Here is a 13,696-nt window from a genome sequence, read left to right as displayed (position 1 = left end):
CAATGCATCTTGATTGCATGTTCGATCTATCTCCGACTGTAAAAGTTGGTAGAAATCATCTATTTCTTCTTCTTTGGCTCTGGTTGTTGGTGCATATATCCAATAGCAAATTAAAAAAAAATTCATCATAACCAAGTAGGATTCATAAGTGATATGCAAGGATGGTTCAACATAAGAAAAACAATCAATGTAATCCACCACATTAACAAAACAAATACCAGGAACAACTGATGCAGAAAGGCATTTGACAGAATTCAAACCCCCCTTCCTGATTAAGACATTAAGCAAAATTGGAATAGAAGAGAATTTCCTCACCATAGTCAAATTTATATATGCAAAGCCATGAGCCAATATCATTATCAGTGGAGAAATACTAAAAGCATTTCTTTGCAAACAGGGATTAGACAAGGATGTCCACTGTCGCCACTGCTATTCAATATTCTGTTGGAAGTACTTGCTAGGGCAATACGAAGGAAATAAAAGGCATCCAAATCAGTGAAGGGATGGTTAAACTGTCAAAATATGCAGATGATATGATAGTCTACACAGAAAACCCCAAGGACTCACCAAAAAACCTGTTAGAGCTAGTAGATCAATTTAGTAGAGTGGCAGGATATAAAATCAATATAAGAAAAATCTATAGGATTACTCTACAGGAACAAAGGGAACTCAGAGAAAGAAACCCAGAACGTAATGCCATTTATAGTAGCCTACCACAAATTGAGGTACTTGGCAGTGAAGTTAACTAGAGACACGAAAGACCTATACAAAGAAAACTTCAGAACATTTTTGCAAGACACGATAAAGAGCTAAATAAATGGAGGAAAGTTCCCTGTTCATAGATAAGAAGAGTCAATTTTGTGAAAATGACAATCCTACAGAAAGCAACCTACATGTTCAATGCAATCCCAATACAGATACAAAATTCATTTTTCAAGGAGTAATTGTCAAGTTTATTTGGAGAGGAAAGAGACCTTAATAAGCAAAGCATTTCTGAAAAACAAAAATGACGTTTGAGGCATAGCACTCCCTGCCCTCAAAACCTACTACACAACAGCAGGAAACAAAACAGCATGGTACAGGCACATAAACCAATGGAACAGAATTGAGAAACCAGAAATGGACCCAGCTATCTAAGATCAACTGATATTTGACAAGAAAATAAAATCTATCAAAATGGGGATATGACAACATCCTCAACAAATGGTGCTGGAAAAACTGGACTGCTAACTGCAAAAAGGTGAAACAGGATACACAAAAACCAACTCAAGGTGGATCAGAGACCTGGGAATAAAGCTCCAAACCCTAAAATTCACAAGAAACAAAAATTGGGACCAAGGTTAGAAGGGCTAGTCTAGTATAAAGGGACTGCCAAATATAGCCAGAAATGCACAGTCTGAAGAGGACAAAATTGATGAATGGGAACTTCTAAAGATTACATCTCTGCTCATCAAAAACTTTTCCAACAGGGTGAAAAGAAAATCTATTGACTGGAAACAAACATTTTGCAATAACATCTCAGACAAGGGTCTCATAAGGAAAGTTTACAGAATCCCACAGAGCCTCCAGAAGAAAGAGAAAGATTAGCCAGTTACAAAATGGACAAAAGATAAGGAAAGACTTTTCACAGAGGATAACATTTGGGTGGCTAAGAGTCACATGACAAGTCACTGGCAATAAGAGAGATGCAAGTGAAAACCACAATGAAATACCATCTTACCCCAGGAACAGTGTCAAAATTTAGCACAGCAGCAATTATTAAACGTTGGTGAGGATATGGTGATTTTGTTGGTGGGATTGAATAATGAATGGTACAACGACTCCGGAAAACAGTTTGGTGTTACCTCCAAAAGATGACCATAGAAATTCCATATGACCCAGCTATTCCACTGCATGTGATACTCCCTGAGAAAATGAGAACTGAGGCAGAAACAGATAATTGTACCCCAATGTTCATAGCAGCATTATTCACCGTAAGAAGAACGTGGAAACAGCCCATATGTCCAACAACAATGGAATCAATTGAAAAGTTACAGTGCATTCAGACATGAAGCACACAGGAGCAATGATTTTGTAAATTACTACCTAATATGGGAGGGACTGGAGAGCATTATGCTAAGTGAGCTCAGTCTCACAAATATTGTATAAGGCCATTATTTTAGAATGGCTCGAGCATGGCGGCGGCGGCGGCCGTGGCTGAGCTCTGCCAGAACACCCCGGAGATCTTTCTGGAAGCCTCCAAGCTGCTGCTCACCTACGCTGACAACATCCTCAGAAACCCTGATGATGAAAAATACCCATCTATCCGGGTAGGAAATGCAGCTTTTGCTACTCGACTCTTGCCTGTCAGAGGGGCTGTTGAATGTTTATTTGAAATGGGATTTGAAGAGGGAGAAACACATCTTATCTTTCCCAAAAAAGCATCAGTGGAGCAGCTGCAGAAAATTCCTGACCTGATGGCGGTGGAGAGAAGTAGCATTTTGGATGGATCTGATAAAAGCCCTGATAAAAGCCACAGGGCGGAATTATCTCAGCAACCCGCAGACGCCGCCCAGCCTCCTGCAGCGCAGCTTTCAAAGGCTGCCTGGTTGAGCCAGCGTCTGGGTCATGGTGAAGGGCAGTCATCCGCTGCCCCGGCGGCACCGACGGTTGAGTCTCTTAACAAGCCTCCGTGGGGTTTCTGAAGTTATGCGTCAAAATCAGAAGAGGTGTACATCTTTCGTCTTGGACTTTACTGATGGCCTTGACCCACCAGAAATACCTGGCCTTTAGGTCAGCAGCACAACTTGGCTACAAACTGTGGTTGTGAGGTGCCATCGCGTCGATTGTGACTCATTTCAACCTTGTGAGCAATGCCTCTGAGCTTTGCCCAGTCCTGAGCCAACTTCACCCTATCAGACACTCCTGTCCCCCCATTGCCACAGTCACTGTGTCAGTCCACCCTGGCCCGAGATCTTCCTGTCATGGGCTGATCCTCCACCCTCCCAAGCATGATGTCCTTTTCCAAGGACCAGTCCCTCCTGGCAACAGACTACTACACCACCTTAAATGTTCACAGTTGTTAGGAAATTACCCTGTTTACAACAGCCTCTTTGAATAAAGGTCTTTAAAGGCCCTTCAAAAAAAAAAGAATGAGTACAAGGATCCAAGGAGGGGAAGGGTCATAATCATAGGGTCACACAATTTGATAGGTGAAGGGAAGGATGGGTAAACGAAAGGAGATAGATCCATTGTGAAAAACAATGCATACAAACTTTATGAACTTTGTGAGTAAGCCAGTATACAATAAATTTTCAAAATTTAAATAACCCCGCAATATAACAGAGTGCTATAATTTCAAACACTGTTTGGTCTGCAGTGACAGCAGATTAGAAATGAGATTGCAGTAAATTGAGGTTTCTGGAGCTTGAAAGTAAAGAGGAAGAAAGAAATGGAGAATAGGTATTGGAAAGACAAATAAGGTTAAGAGAAAATTATTTTTTGAAAAGGGGAAAGAATCCATGTGTATTTAAATGTATGGAAGCAATTCCATTGAACTGGGAAACTCATTTCACTATATAACCATTTGATTTATATAACAAGCACTTACCTGATCTAGGCTTCAAGCCAAAGGGGGGCCATGTGAAAAACCATCAGTATTATCATATTCCCAAAAACAAAAAAAAAAATAACTAATTTTTTTAAATTTTAAAAGTATCAAAGTTATTCTTATTTTGTCCAATTTTGAGAATTATTTGTTCCACTATTAGTAGTTGAAGATAACTTGCATTTTTAATGTAACACATTTCAAAAAGTCAATAAATACTTACTTCACTTAACCACGTGTCTCTCGTAGTACTATGAATATGCACTCAGTGGATAATCGAGGGTTGCCGAGTGAGAGATCACAAATCTCTTCTATTTAAATAGGCATTGCTTCTAAGCACTTTCAGATTGGTATGCTGTGAAAGAGTGATGGTACACTTTTAAAAAAACTAAGCTCGGAGTCAGAAAGTTTGTCTCAGGCAAAATAGTTCAGACTTTGTGACTCTTCATCTTTAAAGTGTGGTTGTGAAGCTTAAAGTGACAACTTAAATGAAAGCAAATTATGAACGGATATTAGTCACAATCTTAACAGCATTTAATCTGCAAAATTTTGTGAACATGTAGGGCCTGAAGAAGCTCTGGTGGCACAGTGATTAAGTGCTCAGCTGTATGTTGATTCAAATTCACCAGTCAGCATGAGAAAGATGTAGCAGTTTGCAGTTGCCTCTTTAAAGGTTTACAGGTTTGGAAAACCCAGTGGCAGTTCTACTCTGTCCTACAGCAGTGCTTTGAGTTGGAAATCAGTTTGCCAGCAATGCTCTTGGGTTTAGGTTTGGTTGCGCTTCAGTCACGTCTCTGCTACTTGCTGACTCTGGTCTTTGGGAAAATGATTGGTTTCTTCAGCTATAAAAGGATAAGGTTGATTTCTACCTTATGAAACTAAAGGTAGACTAAAATGTACAGTCAAACAATTTGCTAATAGCAAAACAGTGTGCTATTTTTACCATTTCCATTTTATAGATAAAACTGAAGCAATTAAACTTCTGTTGATTCAATCTTCTGTTGATAAACATGTGATAAGCAGTTTAGGCTGAACACTATTCAAACATATGCTCATCATCCTATGCACCCACAAGTTCATGGTGTGTCTTCATTATTTGGTTTAAAGTGTTACCCATTCATAGACTCGAGGTTCACTTGTCCAATTGCAAGCAAAATAGTCTATAATACATGCATACCTATGTTTATTTGGTTTTGTTCAAAATAGCAAAGAGTTGGAAACAACCCAAGTGCCCATAAACAAAAAAAATGGGTAGAGAAATTGTGGTATATTCACACAGTGGAATACTATGCAGCATTGAAAAGCAAGAAACGTATGAAATATTACACAAAATGGATAACCCTGGAGGAAATTATGTTGAGTGAAATATCTCAGTCACAAAAAGACAAATATGAAATAATGCCACTGTTATGAAAGAGGACAGATATGATTAGGTATTATTGTTATGACAGTAGTCCAGAATAAAGGTAGCATATTGAAGTGGACTTGGGGGGAGGGACGGAATAACAATGAAAGAATTTTTTTTTTAACTTTTATAAAACAAAAGTGAATTGAGGAGGAGAGATGGGCAGGGGGGAAAGTGTAACAATGAATGAATGGAAATCCAAAGTCTCTGTAAACTTACATGAAAATCAATTTAAAATAAAAAAAAAACTACTTGAAAAATCACTATTTACTTCATAAAGTTGGCATTAATATTCTAATATGTGAGCACAGACCTTTATAAATCAAGTAGGCAAATAAGTACTGACATGCATATATTTGTTATAACTGAAAAGAAAGGATTAAAAGGGTATATGAGAGAACACGTGTTAGGATATTCTAATTTTGTTTAGGTGTGGGTTTTCTTTTCTCTAAAAGAATTTATAAAACTTTAACTGCCATAAGTTAGGAACACGGTTACCACACTTATGCTCAAATCCATTTAGAGGACTTATAATGAAATTAATTCCCCCAAACAATACATAAGCTTGGCATCCCCCAAAACAATATGTAGGCTTGGCTTTTTATAAAAACTACCTACCTATATGTATAACAAAATTATACTTAATCAAGTTTATGACGTTAATTTTACTCCAGTGTAAACATACATAAGGACATTTAAGGTAATAACAATATTGCTTAATTTAAAGTGATATTTTCATAAACCCGTAAAATGTAACTGAACTAGAACTATTAGTTATTAAAACCAAAAATGAACCTGTCTGATGTATCTAAAAATGTAGACTTCATATATTCCTTTTCCTTCAGGCCTCTTCCATTGGTTCTTTAACTCCACGAGATGTGTACCCTCTTGTCGGTAAGAACAACCCACAACAGGGATGTTTCAGGAGAAAAGGACATTTCTTTTTCATTGATTTAACATGTAACTGGTTATAAGAAAAATCATAGACCATTGCACAATGCTGAATAACTTTGTTCTCTAAGTTTAGAACTCATTATTCATATCCATCATTGAGTTCAAACTTAATTCATTAGACAACACAGTTAAATAAGTGAACTCTATCATAAGATCATATGCACTTTTTAATAAAAGTTTTTGTTTTAACTGTAATTTTAACAAAAGTTTACCAGAAAGTTAGATTTTCATTCAATCATTGTTGCATATTTTTTACATCCCCAGCTCCCTCCCTTCCCCCTCCCCTAGTTCATTTTTTAAAAAAATATTCCTTCTTTATTGCACAATTACCTCCCTTGCCCACTCCTCCAGAAGAAAATAGCAAAGTTCAAAAGAGCAGCAAACAATAAATGCTGGGGAGGTTGTGCAGAGATTGGAACCCTTATTCACTGCTGGTAGGAGTGTAAAACACAACCACTAAGGAAGGCGCTTTGGCACTTTCTCAAAAGTTGCAAGTAGAAATACCATTTGACCCCTCAATACCACTACTGGTAATATACCCTAAAGAAACCATAACTGCCATCTAAACAGTTATATGCACATCCATGTTTATTGCTGGATTATTTACAATATCAAAGAGATAGAAGCAACACTAATGCCCATCAACAAATAAATGGATAGAAAAATTATGGTATATTCATACAATGAATACTACAGAACACTGAAAAACAATGAACTCATAAAACATTACACAACATGACTGACCTTGAAGGACATTGTGCTGAGTGAAATATCTCAGTCACAAAAGGACAAATACTGTATAGCACTACTATTATAAAGCAGGTCTGACATGAAGGTTTGGAAGGAGAATAGGAAAAGAGTAGATAGATAAAGACAGGGCATTGAAACAGATAAAAACGAGAACTGTTTAAAAGGAATATATGATTAGGCATTTTATGTACAACAATATCCCAGAATAATATGTACTTTCCAAAGAGGACTGGAAGGAGGTAGAGAGGGAGATAATTGTGCAACAATTAATGAATATTTTAAAAAAATTAAAAAGTTAATAGAGGAAGGGAGGGAGAAGGGATAAAAATGTGCAAGAATGAATGAAAAATCTAACTTTTCTGTAAACTTTTGATAAATCACAATTAAAATTTAAAAAATTATTAAAAATAAAACAAAAAAAATACCAAACTATAGTTTTTGTTCCTCTGCAGCACATGCTTTAGTCCCTCGTCAGTTTTAGCAAGTAAGCTTTTGACACTTGGATAGCAGAGTTTGTTTATGAGTCTTCCTCTAATCCTGATACCACCACATTCCTCCTCATAAAGTCTAACCTCCAAAATGATCTGCTTTTCTCAAAGATTGAGAATGTATGGAGATAGGACACATCCCTGGTATATACCCTTCCCAATTTTGAACCATGCAGTGTTCCCTTGCTCACTTCTGACGACTGCCTCCTTGTCCAAGTATTGGTTTCATGTGAGCACAATCAAATGTTCTGGGATTCCCATTCTTCTCAAGATTAGCCACAATTTGTTGTGCTCTACACAGTCACATGCCTTTGCATAGTCAATGAAACATAAATAGACATTACTGTGGTATCTGTATACCAATCATTCTTCTACATTTTAACCACCATCAGGAGTCTAGAAAATAATTTAGTAAACTGATGGAAAATTTCAAGGTACTTTGGGTTGATAATATTTTTAAGACCTGGTAGAAAACTAGATGGTCTATATTAATATTCATTGCCAACCTCATTGTTATCAAAGACTGAAGCTTCAATGCAGTGTTTCCAGGATGTTAAAAAATGTACACAAAACAGCTTGCTATAGGAGTTTATAGAGAAAATGTAATCTCCCTTTTCATTGAGTTTACAAATTAGGCAAATGAGATTAAAACTATCCCGTATCTTAACATAATCATAATGTATAATAAAAAAGATAATGTTTCTTATTCCTGAAGAAAAATAGGTTATTCATAAAAACCTCCCATGATTTTAGCTGGCAATGAGAAACATGCTCAGGACTTACTCCTTCAATGTAGTTGATGGATCAGAAGCAACAACCTGACTTTAGATCTTGTTGGTTAACACAGAATCTCAGCGTTCTCCACAAAGTTTTACTAAATCACACTCTGTAATATATTTTATATCTTTACTAAAGTTAGAGAATTGACCTGGAAGATTCTGGTAGGTTCATAGCTGTTTAACTAGATACACAGAATATTAATGTCCTTTTTAATCATGACATAACTTTTATATTTTAAAGGATAATAGATATTTTTAAAAAGAAATCTAGAGCCAGTCTCACTATCTGGAAGCAGTTCTATTTTGTGTACATTCTATGCCTATGTTCGTTGCTGAGGTAGGTCTCTGGGTCCTGCTGGCTGGCCAGAGGCCTTTTGCTGGGTAATACAATACAGGCATTTTAATACTTCCAAATAAAAAAAGTCTTGACTTTATCTCTGATACACCATAGTTATTAGAGCAGTATTTTCTATAAAGGTTACTACAGAGTGTTGCTGGTTAATCTTTAGTTAAGTAGAACCACACAACCCATGGATATTTCAGTAAACTAAAGTTTACATAACATCACTGCCAGAGATAGAAAATTTCCCCTTTTGAAGAAATGTCTGTCACCAATACAACTCAATATATGTAACTTGGTATTTTGAAATAACTCTAATTTCTACCTCCCATAACTGTAAGATAAACCTTAAATTCAATTATACTTGTTTTTAAGAAGATGATAATAATATAATCTTCAAGGGAAAACATTAATTCTATTTCATTTATCTAAAATAATTTGTTTTATGATGATGTATAAATGACAATCTGGCAGATTTTTGTTACTCCCTGTGCCATCATAGTGATATTATGTTTACATGCATTAAATATGTTTTACTTCTTGGATAAATAGGTGACAGAAAGCATACTTTTCAGAGGTGGTTCTGTTTGGCATCTTTCAAGTTTCAAAGTAATTGTCACAAATTTGTAGTATTTTATTCTGTCTCTTGCTGTGTAAGAGTATCATCACCACAATGTTCAATTGATGTCTCTTAACTCAAAGATCATCTCAATACTCAGAATTTTCAGCAACATCCCCATAGAAATAGAGAGGTATAATGGTGCAATACCCTCAGAGCCTTTGTTTATAGGATGCTATTGTAATCTTATTAGTTTAAAACTGTACCATACAATATATTTCTATTATAAAATATCCTTTTCTGTGGATGCACTGAAAATTTTCCTGAGTATTTTGTTATTTCAATGTGTAGTGTTATTCCAAATATTAACTAGATATTTCTCTACACCTCTTCAAGATTTCAAAACTCCAACAATAAAGTCAGCTTTCTTACTTTCCAAAATTAGTTAATTGAGTTAGTAAGAATTCTGTTGGAATACTAACCCAGTGCATTTCATCCAACTTGCAACACAGTTAAAACAAAATCCAAGCCAGCTAAATGTAACAAGAATCTTTCAATTACAAAACTTTTGAAAAACCATGAGGTAGTTGATCTATGAAATTACACAAGATAAACCAGAAACATCTTAAACCAGTTCTCTTTTTCCCTAAGGCTGTAAGAAAATGGAAGAAAAATCTACCTTTAAAACATGCAGATCAATCAGTATTTTTCTATGTTCTCTAAGAAAGTAAAATAGGCTTCCATACACATAGCTTTTATGTGCATTGCTGTGTCTCCAGTCAATTAACTACGTACCTGCCTTAAAAATTTCTTAGTGTATCCTGGACTGGTCTCTTGCCTGGAGCACTAGACCGCAGCATCACTGCTTGGTCTCCCCCTTCCCAAATGGAGGGGCCCTAGCCCTGATGCCTGTATCCCTGAACCAGCCACCTGAAGGACTTTTCCCTGTTGCATGGACACTCCCGCCCACTGTCTGGAAGCCCAGCACTTGGCCCTCTGCCCAGAAGTCCCAGCCCTGCTGGCTGGATGCTCCGCCCACTGCTTGGAAGTACAGCTGATGCTGTATGGGAGTCCTACCCCCCACCCCCACGCTGCCTGGAGGACCTGACCCCACCATTTGGTGGATGTGGCCCCACAGCCAGGATGCTCCACCCCAACACCTGGAGGATGATCAGCTGCCGCCCCTCCAACTACTCCAGAGACATCTGTATTACAGGTGAACCCATTTCATTTCCTCTCTCCTAAGTGTGAGCTGCCTTTGGCAAAGAGCACCTTGCACTGGCCTAGCTGCAGCAGTTATCTCACAGAGGATGATGGTAATTCACAGACCTTATCTCCCTCAAACTGAAGCAAGTCTCCCCTTTAGTAAAAAGTTCAGAGAAACTCAGGCAGTGTAGCTGACCCACCCTTCTCTGGAGCAATGATGTCAGACCAAGAGCCTCTTATCACCCTACCTATGAAAAACTCTTACCACAGTAATGCCAAGTAGGAAGCATGTTATCTCACACCCTACACAAGCCAAAAGCAAGATGTTACCGAAAAAATTAAAACAGGTACACAAAACAGCTTTTTGTAGGAGTCCACAGAGAAAATGTAATTTCCCTTTTGACTGATTCTACAAATTAGGTAAACGAGATGAAAACCATCCAGTATCTCAATATAAACACATGTATAATAAAAGACATAATGTCTTATTGCTGAAAAAATAAGCTCTTCATAAAAACCTCCCATGATTTTAACTTACACAGCAGAGAAACATGCTTAAGACTTTGTTCCTTCAATGTCATCAATGGATCAGAAGCAACGACCTCATTTAGATACTGCTGGTTAACATAGAATACTAGAGTCCTCCACAAAGTTTTACTGAATCACAATCTGTAATGATATTTTGTATGTATGCTAGTGAACTGACCTGGAAGATTCTGATAGGTTCATAGCTATTTAACTAGATTCCCAGAATATTAATACCTTCTTTAATCATGACATAATATTTAAATGGTTCCTAACCAACAGAACAAAAAAAAAATTGTGGCTGGAATACTAAGTATATGGGCCAAGTACAAAGAATTCATACTGCCTTTTCAAATTCACTCTGCACTCTTTCAGTTCATGTATTGGAGTATGGGGGATCCCAAATGCAGTAATTTAGTCTAATACTTCTGGTATAATTATTCCCTAATTACATCCATTAATTAGTTCTTGGACTTTATCAGCTAGATGAATGTTCTACTACATTTTTATTACTTCTACTACTAATCACCAAGTTCTTATTTAACATTAACTAAAGTATGTATGACAGATTATACGGGAGGCTAGACGTAATTCTGCTCATGCAAATGTTATTGCTGGGACAGGAGTCTGTTACGCGAACAGACCAGGTGAACTCTGGGCGCAACCTGAGTTTCCTCCCCGAAACCTAACTAACCAAAATCATATATTGTATAAACAAATATTACACAGTATTTTTTAAAAACTTATCTTCGTAGTTAATATTTTAAAATTTAAGATGCCAAATTTCCATGCTAAACAATTTTGTTAGTATTTCTCTTAACTTCTAAGCTCTGGTTTCCCATGTAGTCAAACCCTCTAAAACGTCTTCATGTTGCTAAAACCCCTGAAGCCTTGAATTCACGCACATGCGCACACACACAAACACACCGACCTCTATTTGTTTGTAACCATGGGGATTTTATTAATGTTGGGTGTTTTTTGTTTTCTTTACACCCAACTCTCTTTTCGGGGAGGGGTGGGGTAGAGGTCACCCCCCTCAGGGCCCAGCGTGCTCATCGTCGCTGCTTCCTACATGTTCTTCTTGCATCTCCTCCTCCTCTGCCTATTCCGGATCCTCCGGGTTGGAGTAGGGTTCGATGTGGAGGTCCTCAAAGGCGCCGTCCACCCACAAGGCCAGCCCCACCGTCGCCGGGTCCTGGGGACTCGCCGTCTTGCTGGTGAAGCCGCACTCGCGAAGCGTCATGTTGTCGTCCAGGAGCTGGCCGTCCTTGTAGAGGCGCTGCTCCTCAGGCGGTCGGTTCAGAATGCCCTCGATGGTGCGCTTCAGATCCAGGACGGTGCTCGACTCCTTGGCTTCAGTGAAGATGGTGAGTTCGTGGCGCCGAATCATGAAAAACACGTCCATGATGGCGGCTGCCTCTAACAGTCAATGCGCCTGCGTGCCCCAGACGCGACCGCGTGCCCCCCCCCACGCAACTGCGTGCGCCCGACGCACTCCACGTGTTCCCAGCATCTTGCATGCCCTCCCCAGAATTCCCCGCGCCCAAACACATCACCCCAACACCCCCAGTAGCACTTTTTAAAATGTTTTAAAATACAGAATGTTTATACACTAATAAGGAGGTTGCTTTTAATGTTTCAATATTTCTCAAATTCAGAAGATATTTAAACATTTCAAAATTATTCTAACATACGTTAAGTGATCAAAGTGTATCTAGAACATCTAGGTGTGTTCAGGATTCTGGGATAGATTTAAGAATAACACAAAAGTACTGAACAATTGAAAACAATGTTTAATTTAAAAAGTGTTTCCAAACAACATATGCCAAATATTTTCCTTACTTAAGTATATGTCTGAGGCTTGAGGGGATTAACTGAAACCGGGAACAAACAGTGCTATCTTACTAACATTTACTTGACTGGTTATACTTTAAGGATGTATCACATGTATGATTATTTGTTATATAAAGTATATACATTTTAAACGAATTATTTAATAAAAATCTTTGTTAAGTAACTTAAGACCAAGTCAATCATGTATCTTGCCTTAAAATAAATTCTATCATAAAATAATCACAATTTGGCCGATCTCTGGGTGGCACAGCCGTCAAAGCATTCAGCTGCTAATCCAAAGAACACTGGTTCACACAGGGCTGCCCAGTTTGCTGGGTGTACGGATGGGCAGAATCAAATGGGAAGAATCCAGGCAAAAAACCAAAAACAAACAAACAAACAAACAAAAAAACAGGGTAATGATGGGCAAAGTCTAGTGGTGATTGATTTTATGAAACCTAATGCATTAGAATGATTGTATGAAACAAAATGTGAATGAAGAATAGTGTCAAACAGAGTGTATATAAACTTTGTACGCAAACCAAGGTTTTAAAAAAAATACAAAGAGCAGTGGTTCAAAACCACCAGCTGATCCATGGGACAGTGATGTAGTAGTCCACTCGTGTAGTTGTGTACACCCTTGGAAACCCCACAGGCAGTTCTGCATTGTCCTACAGGCAAGTGTCATGAGTCAGAATTAACTCAACAGTAGTTACCTTAATGTTTGCTGCGTCTTTTATTTTGTATAAAGTTTAAGTTTATGTATAACGTTAATTTATCTTACACAATAGTCTTGCGTTACCAAAAGTTTCATCATTTTGTGACATCTAGGAAATCACTAGGGTTTTTTTTTATTATCTATTTTTTAATTCATTGTAATGAACATTTACAGAGATTTTGGATTTTCATTCATTCATTGTTTCACTTTTTTCTTTACCCCCCTCCCCCCAGTTCGCTCTTCTCTTTGAAAAGCAAAAGATAAACGTCTTCGTTGGTACACAATCCCCCCCATCCCACCCCTGACACCCCCCCCCGCCCCACATGCACTCCACTATGCAACCTTAATTCTAGATTCCTGTGATAATCACAATATGCCATCATATAGTACTTTTAAACGGTTCTCTCCCTCATCTGTTTCAGTTCAGTATATATAATCTATCCAGTTTTTCTCAGTCTTACCCCAACCCTGATGTCAGTCACTTTCTACAACAGTGGTACCATGCAGTATTTGTCCTTTTGTGACTGAGATATTTCCCTTGGCATAATGTACT

General features: G+C 37.7%; 1 pseudogene; it reads right to left on the bottom strand.

The window, feature by feature from the left end:
• Window positions 1-11,694: 11,694 nt before the first annotated feature.
• LOC102858468 lies at window positions 11,695-11,997 on the bottom strand (annotated as a pseudogene).
• Window positions 11,998-13,696: the final 1,699 nt, after the last annotated feature.

Source organism: Elephantulus edwardii, unplaced genomic scaffold (genome assembly GCF_000299155.1).
Source record: "Elephantulus edwardii isolate Elephantulus edwardi_28Jun2011 unplaced genomic scaffold, EleEdw1.0 scaffold00336, whole genome shotgun sequence".
Lineage (NCBI taxonomy): Eukaryota > Metazoa > Chordata > Mammalia > Macroscelidea > Macroscelididae > Elephantulus > Elephantulus edwardii.
Note: the sequence above shows the minus strand (reverse complement) of the source record. Positions and strands in the feature narration are given on the sequence as shown.